The sequence below is a fragment of the Anopheles nili genome, chromosome 2 (assembly GCF_943737925.1).
Source record: "Anopheles nili chromosome 2, idAnoNiliSN_F5_01, whole genome shotgun sequence".
Classification (NCBI taxonomy): domain Eukaryota; kingdom Metazoa; phylum Arthropoda; class Insecta; order Diptera; family Culicidae; genus Anopheles; species Anopheles nili.
Genome location: NC_071291.1, coordinates 17,227,449 through 17,244,804, shown reverse-complemented (window position 1 = coordinate 17,244,804; position 17,356 = coordinate 17,227,449).

The following is a 17,356-nucleotide window of genomic DNA, read 5'->3' as shown; positions in this document are numbered from 1 at the left end:
TTATTCTGAATGTGTACTGCTTTGTATTGTTCAGCCGAAGGAAGTTAGTTCGATTAATCATACTCGTTGCAGAATATGATAATGTTACTAACAGTGTAACAAAACCTAGAAGTTTAATAGAGCACATGATATCTCCAATGTGGAAGAAGAAGTGACCGTTTTGCAATATCGTTAAGCTGACATGTAATACACATTTCAAATTGACTGATTAAAGATATGGCATCAAACGATCAGGCATTTACAAAAACATTTATGCGACATATAAATTACATCTCATTATACCATACGCATGAAATGAAAAAAATCAGGTTCAGACAATGTACAATCCACAATTGCAGATAATTTCAGCCACTAATTGATATTATATCAATTTATAATCTGATCTAATCGGTTTACTCCAACCCAATCCAATACAGATGTAGAATAATACGATATGTAGCTGTCACGTTCTGTCTGATGTTACTATTAGTACTAAATGCACCAGAAGATCGATGTCGTTTCATGATATAATTTATATCCTATTAGACAACTTAATGAATACGGTTTGTTGAGGAATATAAATATAGCATATGCTTCAAGTGATACATCTGAAGAATATCATCAATTTTCTTACAAACCATTCGTACTTTTTATAAATATCTTCATATAAGTAAAAACATCAATTGATTTTTTTAAAGAGTTTCATAGTCGCAAAATTATCATTCAATCATCGATCCTATGAAACCCTTTCGTCGTACTAATATGTACGTTTCGAATGCAACTAAAGTCGCGTTGTCCTGAAACGAAAACTTTATGTCCAAGCGGTAGTTCCCCTCAGGGACAGATCGAGAAGTATGCTTTTTCGGAAGCCACCAGTGTGTAAGTTCTATTCTAAATATCAAACCATTATTTGTGAGAAAGAAAACAATGCTATACATTTACTTACTCCATGCTGACAAAGCGACATTAGACTTGGCGCAGTCTCTTGCATTATCTTCTTCACTTAAGTTACCACCGGATTACTGGGACGATTTCTCATGTACTCACATCCTTCGAACTCCGCATCGATCAAGAAGGGTTGATACGTAGCAAACTTGTAGTACAACTTAACCTGTATCCAGCTAACAGCTATACCTGGAACAGTAATTGAAATGTTAAGCAAAGTTGGTTGATTATGACGCTGCACCGTGTTGCAATAGTTTAGACGAGTTCTTTCATACGGTGATCCGTTACAAACATATTTTGTAATTTTTAACGTGTACTGCTTTGTGTCGTTGATATCAAAGAAAGATAAACGATTTTTACTACTTTTTACAGCACTTGACAAAACTACTAACAATAGAAGAAAACCTAGAATATTGATGTTCCGCATGATCTGAGTTGTAGGAAAATAAATGACCTTTGTGAAGGTAATAATCCTATCCGATAAACATGTGAAAAAATCAGTTTTATTTTATAAAAATTACCAAACATAAAAATCAAAAGTTGCTAGCCATTAACCCGTCACGCTATTTACAGTAAAAAGCAGTGCAGCAATACCTCATCCATAGCTAACAATTAAATACAACTAACACTTAATAATTTATATCATACCAACTTGATGATAGAATATTTTTCTAGTTCCTGCATTGAACAAACATTATTTAATAGTTTTCGAACGAAATAAGTAGTGTAATTTTAATTACTCAACAAAAGGATAATTAAATACATTATTTTAATGCTATTAAATGCTCTATTTTCTGGCGTGTTTACTTATCATGTGCTAGAGCCGCCTAGCAGTCTTGGGATTCTCCTCATAATAATCATAATAATCAACAGTTATAAGTAACGGAACACCCAGATATAGACATTTTTTATCATTAAAAATAGTGTACAGAAGAATTACATAACGAAACTTCAGTAGTAATAAAAGTATAAATAGAAACTTCAGTAGTAATAAAAGAAAATATAGGGTCTGATTCCTCATGCTTCGGGTCCTTTTATTACCGACCCGATCCCAAAATAACTTTTCTGAATATTTCCGCTTTATAATATACTCTTAATTTGTTACCATTCAATCATTGAATTTAAGACTCCCTTTCTTCGTGCCGATAAATATACTTGCACTGCAAATACGGTAACGTTATCATAAAAATAAAATTGTACATCCAATCGATAATCCCCTGCTGGTACTGTTTTAGGAGTGTGCCTTTCTTGGAGCCACCACGTAATGTCGTAAGTTCTATTCTAAATTAGAAATTTTTTAACACGTTATCAATAAAAGTTTTCTTGCTGTCTTGCTTTCACTTACGCCATGTGGACAAGGAGTTCTAATAGATGGTAGAGTGTTGTTGAGAATGTCAAACACATATCTCACCGCAGGATTGTACGGAGGGTTTCTTATGCATTCACAGCCCTCGAACTCTGCATCGATAAGAAGAGGTTGATAAGTCTGGAATTTGTAATAAAGCTTCACCTTCACCCAGGTGTAGTTTATAATTTCGGGAACGGTCAGAGAGATGTTTGCCATCGCAGGTTTGTTGCGTTGAAGAACCGTTTTGCAATGGTGCAACAAGCTCCTAGAGTATGGGAAATCGACGCAAACATACTTTGTGACTTTGGCAGAATATTGCTTTGTTTCACTACGTTTTTCCAGCAAATGAGTAGTTGATATTGCCATATTCGCATTATGCAACATTGAGAGTAATGCTACCACAGCTATTATCTCTACACTAAACATTATTCTGACAGATCTGCCAACGAACTAAATATTTTTTAACCAACGATACAACTTAAATTACTTCCTAGACTCAGTAACACAAATAGGCTGCTCCAGAAAAAAAACACCATTAATTATTAGATCATAAACTAAAATCAATTAAGTTACAGTATCTGATAAGGATTATCCAACAACTTCCATAATTGTGAGTACAAACTACCCAATTGCATGCGGGTCGATTTTGTTTTAGGGAATTATTTGATTTGGTTTATTCTGTGGTCAATTAATTTGACATTAAAATATACTATGAAAACGATAGAGTTTTCAACCTGTTATTGTTAAAAACATCGTGGTTGCCCTTTCTCTCTCTCTCTCTCTCTCTCTCTCTTTAATTACTCCTTACAGCCATTTTACCCATTTCCCATAAATATATATAGATATAGATAAATATGCCAGTATAAATGCAAGAAACGCTACAAATGTACAGTATTTGCAATCCGATACGTTCCTTAGTATTTAGTTAGTCATCCTCAAGTGCCCTGCAAAATATCATCCTAAAACTTTTTGACTACTACCATTCTATCATTGAATTTAAAATACTCTTTCTTCATGCTGATGAAAACATTTGCACTGCAAATATCGTGACATTGTCATAGAAATATAATTTCAAATCTAAACGATAATCTCCAGCTGGTACTGTTGGAGGAATGTTTTGCTCGTCAAGCCACCATGTTTGAGCGTAGGTTTTGTTCTGCGTAGTAATAAAGTATGTAAAGCAATAAATTAAAGACAACACACTCTCTTTCTCTCTTTCGCACACTCATTCACTTACTCCATGTGTACAATGGTTTCCAAGTGCTGGCAATGTTGCCAAACTAATATCATACACATATTTATCTGAATGGTTTAACGGTAGATTTCTTAAACACTCACAAAATTCAAGCTCTGCATCAATAAGCAGTAGCTGGTAAGTCTGGAACTTGTAATAGAGCTTCACTTTCAACCAAAAATTGTTGACTATTACCGTGATGGAGGCGTTAAACATCGTCGGTTTGTTGCGTTTAAGAACCGTTTTGCAATAATGAAGCTTGCTTCTCGGGTACGGAAAATTAAATTCTGAAATCAAATCGTCTATCTCATTATATTTATTTCAACAAGACTCGTATACTGAACTCGTACAATTCAAAAATTCACAACTGCGCACGGGATACGGAGCAGTTGCAAGGAGTGGCTGCTTGAGATAGATTTTCCTATTGGGTGGCTCGTTATGATGAGAGAAATTTAGTAAATCTTACTACAAGGATATGCGCAACCTTTGAGGAATTGAATAAAACGAAACAAAATCTATGGATTTAATTAGAAAAAAAACGTATGGAAGAAAAGGATGTTCCACGAATGTACTGAGCTTGGTGTTAAATTGTGCATTTCTCGGCAGGGCACCGTGTACGCTGTTTTGTTACATATATTTTAGTTCTCATACTAATATGCAATTCAGCTGAGTGTGATTTTACATTACAGTTTCAAATTTTTGTATCACATATACATGTTTTCGCAAGGATGCTTTCTGAGGATCTCCCTTCCTATTTTACTTACTCTCGCACATTTCGTCTATTTGATAATTTTTTTTTTCTTCTATCAAATCACTTGTAATATTTATGCATTTATATTTATAAAACAATGATGAAATCTATAATCCATGAAATGAAACGAGTTTTATTTATTTTACTAAAGCGTAACGACGTCTTTAATGTTCACCAATATAAAAAAAACTTTTACTGTATTTTTTCACCTTCTCTTACCACTCAATCATAGACCCAATGATCCCACTTCGACGAACAGAGATGAATGTTTTAAATGCAAACACCGTTACATTGTCATGTAATGAGAACTTCATATCCATTCTGTAATCTCCTGCCGGCATCGATCGCGGTGCATACCGTTCCGGCAGCGACCAAACGATGGTGTATGTTCTATTCTATGTAATAAAATGTTTGTTTTTAGCTTCACATACTTGCTCTATGGTTAAAAAAATTCATTTCACTTACGCCATGTGGACAAGGAGAAACAAGAGCGGGGCATGTGATCTTCATTACTTCATAAACATACCTCGTCAACGGATCCGGAGGAAGATTTTTGAGGTATTGACAGCCTTCGGCTTTCGCATCAATCATGAAAGGTTGGTACGTAGTATACTTGTAGAACAACTTAACCTCTACCATGATAAAGTTAACTATCTCTGGTACAGTAATCGACATATTAATTAACGTCGGTTGGTTGCGACGTAATACCGTTTTGCAAAAGTGTAGTTGGCTTCTTTCGTATGGCACGTCTGTGCAAATGTATTTCGTAATTCTAAATGTAAAAGGTCTTGTTTCATTGCGATATAGAAATGCAAGTTCCTTTGGGACAGAATATTCTGCACGAATCAGTCCTAACATTCCGAATAATATCATGCTAATCCTACACATTATTGAGCCTGGCACCACGTAGAACTGACGAGAAATGCTAATGTTTCGTAACTTTACATGAACCATCAACAAAGAGCCCATCAACAATTTCCTGTTGCATGATAAATGATTGTCTTTTCAATAGTTTAGCAGTGATGCTCAGTAATTGGTCATACTTAAAATTCATAATTGGTAATAGGCCATATGAAAGACTAATCTAATGCGCATCAAGCAAATAGAACCGAGTGTCCCATTCCTTATCTTCTTAAATGGTGCATTACCCGACGAACTGTAAAGGATTAGCTTGTTTAGGCTATCTTTGACATAGAAATTTTTCCGTAGCCAAAAAGTCAATCTAGCGAACAGGAAAGGCTCAGTCGAAAATTAAACCAGAAACACCATGTTCTGCACGCAACCACTTTTCGGGTCTCCTGATATGACATAGTCTTTCCCCGAAGCTTAAGCTGTCTAATTCGTTACACAACTGTGAGCCTCACGTGTAGGTCATAATGGCTGCTCAAAAGTCCTTCACGCCTACGAGGACACCAAGTTACGAATTTTGTGGAAAAGCGTCAAGTCGTTTGGTTATAAATGTCTAGAATATTTTTACCTTTTACCCTTAGGACAGGTAGTTCGAGTATAAAAGAACTCCTGGAATGTAGTCAGAACACTTGACTTCATTTTATTTTCTAATTCCATTCAAAATGCCCTTTCGCCTTTTCATCACTAATCATCTCGCTTCAAACTGTTTCTTACCACTCCTTATAGTTTTCTGATTTTTTTCTTTTTCCCTGAGCCCTTTTTACCACTCAAGCATAGACCCAATGATCCCACTTCGACGAACAGAAACGTAAGTTTGAAATGCAAACGCCGTTACATTATCATGCAGTAAGAACTTTACATCCAATCTGTAATCTCCTGCCGGCACCGATCGCGGCGCATACCGTTCCGGAAGCGACCAAAGGAAGTTGTATGTTCTATTCTGGGTGATAAAATTTTTGTTTTTAGCTTCACATACTTGCTCTATGGTTAAAAAAATTCATTTCACTTACGCCATGCGGACACGGAGAAACAAGAGCGGGGCCTGTGTTTTTGATTACTTCGTAAACATACCTCGTCAACGGATCCGGAGGAAGATTTTTAAGATATTGACAGCCTTCGGCTATCGTATCAATCATGAATGGTTGGTACGTCGTAAACTTGTAGAACAGCTTAATCTCTGCTATGACAAAGTTCACTACCTCTGGTACAGTAATCGACATATTAAATAATGTCGGTTGATTGCGACGTAGCACGGTTTTGCAATAGTGTAACTGGCTTCTTTCGTATGGCACGTCGGTACAAATGTATTTCATAATTCTAAATGTAAAAGGTCTTGTTTCGTTGCGGTACAGAAAAGAAAGTTCCTTGGGGACGGAATATTCTGAACGAATCAGTCCTATCAGTAAGATTCCAAATATTATCAAGCTAAACCTACACATTACTGAATCTAGTACTACGTAAAACTAACGAGAAATGCTAATAATTCATAACTTTCATGAACCATCAACAAAGAGCCCATCAACAATTTGCTGGGGAATTATAGAAGCCTTTTTATTGTCTCTTCAATATTTAGGCAGTATTGCTCGTTGATAGTTCATACTAAAAAATCATAGTAGGTAAATGATCATACTAATGACAAATCGAATAGCTATCAAGCAAATAGAATTCTATTCTTCATCTTTACCCATTCTTCATATTATTAAATGGAGCGTTATCCAGCGCACGATCAACGCTTGCCTTTTTAGGGTTTGTTTGACTAGGAAATTATTTTGTAGTTGAATAGACAGTACTGCGAACGTGGGAGGCTCAGTCGCGAATTAAACCAGAAACACCATATTTTCTCACCAGCACTTTTTGGATCTTCTATTTTGTCTCCCATCATGAATCTACCATCATGTGCGTTATATTATTATATTTTTACAGGTGGCTTTCTAATGACATGGTTTTTCCACCGAACCCTAAGTTATCTAATTCGGTTCACAACTGTGAGCTTAACGTGTAGGTCATAGCAATGGCTGCTCAAAAGTCCTCCACGCCTACGAGGACACCCAGTTACGAGTGTATAAGGGTAGCGTCAAGTCGTTTGGTCCTTTCGTTTGGTAAAAAATGTCATGAATATCTTCAACATTGACCGTCACGACAGATAGTTTAAGTATAAAAGAGCTAACGGAGTATAGTAAGACCAAATGACTTCATTTTATTTTCTAACTCCATGCAAAATGCCCTTTCGCTTATTAATAAATATCCATCACTCCTCAAATAGGTTATTACCACTCGATATAGTTTTCTTATTTCATTTCCTTATCCGTGAGCCATTTTTACCACTCAATCATAGACCCAATGATCCCACTTCGACGAACAGAGCCGTAAGTTTGAAATGCTAACGCTGTCACATTGTCATACATTATGAACATGATATCCAATCTGTAATCGCCTGCCGGCACCGATCGCGGTGCATACCGTTCCGGGAGCGACCAAACGATGTTGTATGTTCTATTCTATGTAATGAAATGTAAACTATTAGCAATATACATCTCTTTGCTCACTGCACAATCGCACTTTACTTACCCCGTGAGGGCACGGATTAGCAAGAACTGGTACTGTTTGCTTAATTACCTCAAAAACATACCTCTTCAACGGATCTGGAGACATGTTTCTAATATACTCGCATCCTTCTAGCATCGCATCCAACATGAACGGTTGGAACGTTGTAAACTTGTAGAACAACTTAACCTTTACATAAACCACGTGTAACACTTCTGGCACAGTAATCGATACATTAAACAAGGTTGGTTGATTGCGACGTAGCACCGTTTTGCAATAACCTAGATGGGTTCTTTTGTACGGCGCATCCGTGCAAATGTATTTCGTAATTCTTAACGTGTATGGTCTTGATTCATTGCGATACAGAAATGAAAGTTCCTTGGGGATGGTATATTCCGAACGAACCAGCCCTAGAAGCAACATTCCGAATATTATCAAGCTAATCCTACACATCATTTGGTCTAGTATCACGTAGAGCTAACGAGAAATGCTAATATATCCTCACTTTATTTGAAACATCAACAATCTGATGTGGCATAATAAATTATTGTCTTTTCAATAGTTTAGCAGTTATGCCCAATAATTGGTCATACTAAAAATTAATAACTGCTATTTGGTCATTCGAAAGATCAATCTAATAGGCATTGGGGAAACAGAACCGAGTGTCCCATTCTTAATCTTCTTGCATGGCGCATTACCCGACGAGCCGTAAAGGCATAGCTTGTTTAGGCTATCTTTGACTTAGATATTTTTCCGTAGCCAAAAAAAATGTCTAAGGCTCAGTCATAAAGCTCAGTCGAGAATTAAACCAAAACCAACATCTTCTGCACGCAAACACTTTTCGGGTCTCCTATTTTGTCTCCCATCATGAATCTAACATCATGTTCGTTATATTATTATATTCTTATAGGTGAGTTTCTAGTGACATAGTCTTTTCCCGCAGCCTAAGCTGTCTAATTCGTTACACAACTATAAGCCTCACGTGTAGGTCATAGCATTGCCTGCTCAAAAGTCCTCCATGCCTACGAGGACATCAGGTTACGGGTGCTCAGGAGTAGCGACAAGTCGTTTGGTACTGTCGATTGGTTAAAAATATCTTGAATATATTCAGATTTATTTATTTGATTTTATTTTCTAATTTCACACATAATACCCTTTCGCACATTCACAATTTAGCATCGCAAATAGGTTATTACCACTTAATATAGTTTTCTTATTTCATTTCCTTATCCGTGAGCCATTTTTACCACTCAATCATAGACCCAAAGATCCCACTCCGACGAACGGAGCCGTAGGTTTCAAACATCAACGCCGTCACATTATCATGCAGTATGAACCTTATATCCAATCTGTAATCTCCTGCCGGCACTGATCGCGGTGCATACCGTTCCGGGAGCGACCAAACGATGTTGTATGTTTTATTCTGCGTAAAGAAATGTAAACTATTAGCTATACAAATTTAATTGTGCTCTGCACAATGGGACTTTACTTACTCCTTGAGGACACGGATAAACAAGAGACGGTGCAGTCTGCTTAATTACCTCAAAAACATACCTCTTCAACGGATCAGGTGGTATGTTTCTCATATAGTCGCAGGCTTCTAGTTCCGTCTCGATCAATAATGGTTGGAACGTATTATACTTGTAGAATAACTTAACTTTTACATTTATAAAGTTCACCACCTCCGGCACAGTAATCGACAAATTAAACAAGGTAGGTTGATTGCGACGTAGATGGGTTTTGCAATAATGTAGCTGGGTTCTTTCGTACGGCACTTCGATGCAAATGTATTTCGTAATTCTTAACGAGTATGGTCTAGTTTCATTGCGATACAGAAATAAGATTTCTTTGGGGATGGCAAATTCCGAAAATATCACCCTTAAGAGTAACATTCCGAATATTATCAAGCTAACCTTATACATGATTGGGCCAAATATTACAGGGAACTGCTAGAAAACGTAAATATTTTATAACGTTTCACGAATGTTCGTTGCGCAAATATGATAAATGTATTACATTCACTCTAATCTAATTATAATACGAGCTTATCAACAAATTGTAGAGGAGTGACGAGCGTTTCACTTTTTGTTAGTTTAGCAGTGATGTTATATACCAAGGGTTGGTAAAGTACGATTTTGCCGGTCAGTTGATTTTATCCGGCTCGAGAAAAAAAATAACATCTCATAACAACAGCATCAGCTTATTTTTTGTTCTATGAATCAACATGAAAACTGATTGTTTCATGTATGCCAATTCGTTTTCCAAACCAATTAAATGGTGTTTTTCTAACACTCCCATCAGTGAAGCTTTATAACTTATACCTTTGTAACTTAGGAAACTTGTTAACATGATTTGATGAAGTGTGTGGGTTTTTATTTGTTTTTATCTAGTTTAGTTGTTTTCAACTTAAGCCTAGTTTGCTTGTTCTGTCTTGTAGGCCACGTGAGCCAGAAGACTTATTACTAATAAATAAATAAATAAATAAATGATGTAACTTGTTTTTATTACATGCCTTTTTTGTGAAAAGTGTCCCGACCTCTGCTAGAGACCCCTGAGTATAGGAGCAAGTTATTTTTTTTACCAATGGACGATAAATCCCTTTTTTGGGTTGCAATTTCATTCTGATGATTTATTAGATTTATTAAAACATCTATCCAAACAACAAACTACTTGTTGATCATTTGAAAGGATTCTAACGAAAAAATATGTCCTAATGCACCATTGAAGGAAAGAGAACGTTTCATACTAGAACACATTTATTAAAGTACCTTGCTTCAATGCCTTCTTATCTTCACATACAATTTTGATTATCAATTGGTTTAGGATGATTCTTTTCGAATCTCACTATTTCGGCATCTTCATCATCATCTTCAGATCCAATGATCCCATTCCGTCTGACGGTTACGTCTCAAATGCGAATACCGTAAAACTATCATAGAATGTATACTTTACATCCACTAAAATCAGTGTAATCTCGTGTCAGTACAGATCGAGAAGTGTAGCACTGAGGGAGCTATCAAATAAACTTATATGTTCTACCCTATGAGACGAAATGTTTTCAGTTAGCAAAGTAAACGTGCTTACTTCCTTTCGTTTACTTACACCATGCGGGTCCTGAAAATCAAGAGTTGATGAAGTTTGTATAAATACTTTGTAAATATATCTATTCAACGGATCGGATGGTATGTTTCTGACGTACTCGCAACCTACAAACTGAGCATCAATCATATATGGTTGGTACCCAGTAAACTTGTAGAACAATTTCACCTATGCTAGAACGAAATTTATTACCTCGGGGACCGTATTCAATATATTAAACAAGGTCGGTTGATTGCGACGTAAACCCGTTTTACAATCGTGTAGCTGGCTTCTTTTGCATGACGAGTTTCATTATGATACAGAAAGCAGATTTTCTTGGCAATGCTATATTCCGAGCGTGTTAACCATTAAGAGTAGTTCTGTAAAACTATGAAACTATATTAAAGCGCAAATAAAAATTATAACATATATTGATCTAATCTACGCCCAATCATAATTAACAGTGACCCAACACTGCTAACTCTGCTTTGGGTATTTTGTTTCACCTCATTAGGGGCATTGCTGTGTTTTCTTTTTTTATTTCATTCTGAGGAGTCAATATCAGATATAAACCCTGTGACCATTCGGATATCACTATTCCGGAATACCAGAATTCTTCTACCACTTCGATGTCTACGTCCTCGGATAATATACATTTCATGAGTGTTCACGGCTAGATCCTTATAAACATTCAAAATTCATCCCCTTAGTATTCTATGCATAACTGGCCGTCTGACTATCTTTATTAAAAAAGCGTCGAAGATAATACTTTCGTTGAGTCTGTTTATTGTATTTATTATACCTCTTTTTCGTGTTGCATACCAAATTAACCGTTTACGTTAAAATGTATGTCACCTTAAGCAAAATTATCGCCTTACCCATACAGTTTTCTTGTTACATTGTTTTCCCGAGCCATTTTCACCACTCAAGCATAGAGCTAAAAATCCCATTTCGCCGAACAGCAAAGTACGTTTCCAATGCAAACACCGTCACATTGTCGTACAATAAAAACTTCACATTCAATCTATAATCTCCTGCTGGCATCGATCGAGGTGTGTAACGTTCCGCAAGCCACCAAACGAGCTTGTATGTTCTATTCTATGTTATGAGATGTATTTTATTAGCAAAAATACTTCAACGTTCAGCACATAATTCCGTTATACTTACGCCATGGGGACACTGAGAAACAAGATCCGGGATTGTGTTCTTAATTACTTCGTAAACATACCTAGCCAATGGATCAGGTGGTAGGTTCCTAACATATTCACAACCTTCAACTTGCATATCTATCAACAACGGTTGGTACGAAGTAAACTTGTAAAACAACTTAACCTGAACAATAACGAAGTTCATCACCTCCGGCACAGTAATCGACAAATTCAACAAGGTAGGTTGATTGCGACGTAGTACTGATTTGCAATAGTTTAGCTGGCTTCTTTTATACGGCGCTTCGGTACAAATGTATTTTATTATTCTTAACGTGTACGGTCTGGTCTCATTTCGATACAGGAATAAAAGTTCATTAGGGATACTATATTCTGAACGAATCATCCCAAAAAGCATCATTCCGATCATTATTATGTTCAACATACACATTATTGGATTGGACTTTGTGCCGCTTATAACGTAACTACTTTTATATATAACAAAAATACATTTAGGTATAGTTGTAACACTATGCGTTTAAATTTAGTTTTCAATAATTTGATCCATCGTGGACTAGAGAATACCGGATAATGCGATTGGTCATTCCAACATACGAGATATCGGACGAAAGATGTTACGTGCGATGATTTTAATTTTTTTTTACATTTAGTTATCTTATTCTATGATTCGCCATTGCTGATATCATTAGCGTGCCACATTATTGTAAGCTCCATAGCGCTCCATTTGAAGCTGCTTCTTCTTTTAAAAGAAGCGTTTATAATCACAACAAATCACTATCAGGTCATCGGTGGTCTGATAAAAGTGTATGATTTTGTGCACCATTTGCACCTTATTCTATCTTCAAAATGAAAGCAAGTACCCTTCATTCCAAAATTCATTTTTTTTATCCACATTTCTTTTTTTTTTTATTATTTTTTCTTCTTTATTTTTGTTGCAAACAAAAATTGTCCTATTCTATTGCCTTATCCCGTTATAAATCTGATTACTTCCTACAATATCGCTTTCGATATTCGAAAATAAGCACGACGACTCAGACATTACCTTTAGACCTTCTCATGAAGTTTTTTATTTCCTTTGTTTTTCAGAATCATTTTCACCACTCCATCATAGACCCAATGATTCCATTTCGACGAACAGTGCCGTAGGCTTGAAACGCAAACATCGTTACATTATCATGCAGTACGAACTTCACATCCAATCTGTAATCTCCTGCCGGCACCGATCGAGGTGCGTAGCGTTCCGGAAGCCACCAAACGATGCTGTATGTTCTATTCTATGTAATGAAATGAATACTATTAGCTAGACGCGCATGTTCGATCGCCACGCAATTGCTTTTGACCTACCCCATGAGGACACGGATAGACAAGAGACGGTGCTGTTTTAATGAATATTTCGTAAATATACCTTTTCAACGGATCAGTAGGTTTGTTCTTAACATATTCGCATCCATCACCTTTCGCATCAATCATGAAAGGTTGGTACGTCGTAAACTTGTAGAACAACTTAACATATATCATGACATAGTTAGCTACCTCTGGTACAGTAATCGACATATTAAATAACGTAGGTTGATTACGCCGTAGAACGGTTTTGCAATAGTTTAGTAGGGTTCTTTTGTATGGCATGTCGGTGCAAATATATTTCGTAATTCTAAATGTGAACGATCTCGTTTCATTGCGATATAGAAATGAAATTTCCTTAGGGATGTTATATTCCGAACGGATCAACCCTGAGAGTAACACACCGAACATTATCATACTAATCCTACACATTATTCGATGAGGTATAGCGTGGAACTGATAGAAAATGGTAATATATCATGATTCTTCATGAATTTTAATGCCGCGTATTATTTTGCAATGCCTCATTTAGCTGTAATCAAAGCTTTTCAACAATTTGTTATACCATGACGAATATTTCTCCATTGACTCTTTGTCAGCTTATAGACCATAGATCCCACTTTGCATGGCGAGTTAAATTAGGGTTTGTGAAGTTTTGTCAATGCAGAAAACTTTTTGTTAGACTATCTTTTTTACTAATGCATCATGCCTCAACTATACATTATCTTTTTTACTGCTCCATGCAGTTTATAATTTTAACAGCGCCAAAGCGAACACCGTCTCATTGCCATTCAATATGGGTTTCACATCAAATCTATAATCTCCAGTCGGCACCAATCGAGATGTGTAGCGACCCGAGACCCACCAAACGAAGTGTTATTTTTTTATTTTATACGAAATACACATCACTATCTGATGTGACGTCATACCATTTCACTACGCATCGCCTGAACGAGTCAACCCTAAGACTAATATTCCCAACATAATTTTGCTAATCCTACGCTTGTTTCGATCAGGTATACGTGCTATAAAACTGTCAGGAAGTAATAGAAAGTACTAATATTTCACAATCTTACATACTTCTTCGTACCAAGTTTAACATATATAATGTGAAGGACGTTAGTTATGGTTATCCATACTTATTGATTTTTTTAACATATTGATTTTTTTACTTCTTTATCTTTGTCCCATATAAAAAACTTCCATTCTCGTATTCACAAATAAGCATCACATCCTAAATAGACATACTTTCTCATACAGCTTTCTTATTTCATTGCTTTTTTTAACCATTGTCAATGGGTCATTCCATCATAGATCCAATGACCCCATTCCGCCGAACAGAGAATATAGTTTCAAATGCGAACTCCGTCACATTGTCATACAGTATGAACTTTATATCCAATCTGTAATCTCTGGCCGGCACTGGTCGTGATGCATAACTATAAGACAAAGAAAAAGATTTGTAGCTTATTTTTAAAGCATCAAATAACTGTTTCAAATACATACTTTTTTTCTCAAGGTTTCCTATATCACTTTTCTCCCAGAAAATGAATTTGCAGATTATTAAATCAGATGAGATGCTCTGTTGGATGTGCAGTTTTAATAAGGACTATCGACTCCTTATCACAAATCTGCTTCCATCTCAAACAAATTCTCATGAATGAAAAGCTGATACGCTAAGCATACGTACTGAACTGTTTATATATACATATCCAACATGTACTTTTATTAGTTGATCCGTGTCATTTTCCAAACAAAATATGCTTTACCACTCGATCATAGAGCCAATGATACCACTGCGGCGTACTGCCACATACGTTTCCGATGAAAACAGCGTCACGTTGTCGCGAGCGAATAAACTGATGTCCAAACGATACTCCCCTGCTGGAACTGATCGTGGCGTATGCCGTTCCTCAAGCCACCAAATAATCGCGTATGTTCGATTCTGTATATAACATATAGAGGATAAAAGCTAAAATGAACCGGAAGCATGAACGAAAGACTACAAACCCCGTGCGGACATGGCGACGACAGCGCGGGTGCACTATTCACAAACGTGTCAAAAATGTAGTCCGCCAATGGGTTGGGTGGGCGAAATTGCTTGTACTCGCAGGCTTCCACCTCTAGGTCTATGAGAAATGGCTGGTATGTGGCGAACTTATAGTGCAGCTTCACCGACACCCATACGTAATTGAGCACTTCCGGTACGGTGACGGAAACGTTCAGCAAGGTTGGTTTGTTGCGACGCAGCACCGTTTTGCAGTAGTTCAGCCGGCTTCTCTGGTAAGGTGTGCCGGTACAAAGATATTTGAGCATTTTAAACGTGTACTGCTTCGTTTCATTGAGTCCTTGCAAGGAGAATTTTGTCGCAATGCTCTCTTCCGCAACCGATAGTGTTGTTAATACTGTGATCGAGAGTAGTGCTTTGGCAAGCCACATGTCCGTTACCCGTTTCTAAACTGTACTAGGGCCTTAAATCAATCAAGTTTCTAAATATATATATCGATAAACAAGTAATGCGTCTACATATCAATTGTAAAACATTAACGAAATCAGAGTCGTCATATCAGTCACATCATGTCGCATTAAACAACTCTCGGTTTATCAACAGCTTAATCATCTAGCAAATGGTAACCTGAACACTGAAACATTCATACCTATTTTGACCAGACATTCTCATCAAGCAACTGTTGCTATTAAACCATACCGGTTCCATTGATGCAATACCCAGTCATGTACCGACCATCCACTGATAATAATCGCTATTTAGCTGCATTTCCGTATCTCAAACATATAGACTCAATTTTTTTTTCAATTAACCTCAAGTCCCAAGTATCAAGCACCCATCTAGCTAATCAAATAGAAAAGAATATTATACATCTAGCTATAATAGTACCTAAATATGACACTACACCCCTAGTTTACGTTGCATTTATGTTGAATATTTTATTTGCCTCGAAAACAAACTACCATTCAAGCATGGAGCCAATGATACCGCTACGACGCGCGGAAAAGTATGTTTCCGACGCAAAGATCGTTACGTTATCGCGTGCGTACAGCTTCATGTCTATTCGGTAATCTCCCGCTGGAATTGAATTTGGAAAGTACCGTTCCTGAGGCCACCAAATAATGTTGTACGTCCTGTTCTGGAGAACGAATCAAGAGCCATCAGTGACCCAAGTTATATGAGCCCCCATCCAGCTACCTACACCGTGCGGGCAAGCAGTCGCGAGCGCTGGTAAAGTTTTCTCGAACACCTCGTAAACAAAATCCGTCAGCGGGTTGATCGGCCGCTTTTCCAGGTACGCACAAGCCTCGTCCTCCAAGTCGATCAGCAACGGTTGATACGTTGTGAATTTATAATACATCTTCACCGTGATCCAAATAAAATTCAACACCTCCGGCACGGTCACGGAAACGTTGAACATGATCGGTTTGTTGCGGCGTAGCTCGTTTCTGCAGTGGTGCAGTATGCTACGTTTGTAGGGAGTATCTGCACAAACGTATTTCGTAATTCTAAACGAAAACTGTTTTGTTTCATTTCGGCTGAGGAACGAGAGTCGCCTCGGAAGGTTGAATTCCGAACACCAATAGCCAACGAATATGTAGAGCAAAATTAGAATTTTTGGATGCCACATGATCATCGAGGGTGCCAAGGAATACTAGCGAAAATTACTATTAAAACAGATTGCTGTTGGACCGCTGATGGATATATTTGATACCTTCATAACATAACAATTGCTCATTCAAAAAGACAATACAATTCAAAATTATGGACCAAAAATAAATAATTGACTTATTTTTATACGACAATAAAACAAAAATCATGATAACGAACAGATTTCCCAATACACATGCAATCAAACCCATCGTTAATAATGATCGCTGCTTGTTTGTAGTGTTGATGGGCGTCATAGAGCGTTACTAATTGTTCGGATCTACATCTGCTTGAATGAAGTATCTCATTCCACCATAAATAGCTACCTACATCAGATGAACATTCAAATACAAAGCGAAAGTGACTGTTGAAAAGAGTATAAATTGACGGAATTGTTTTACTT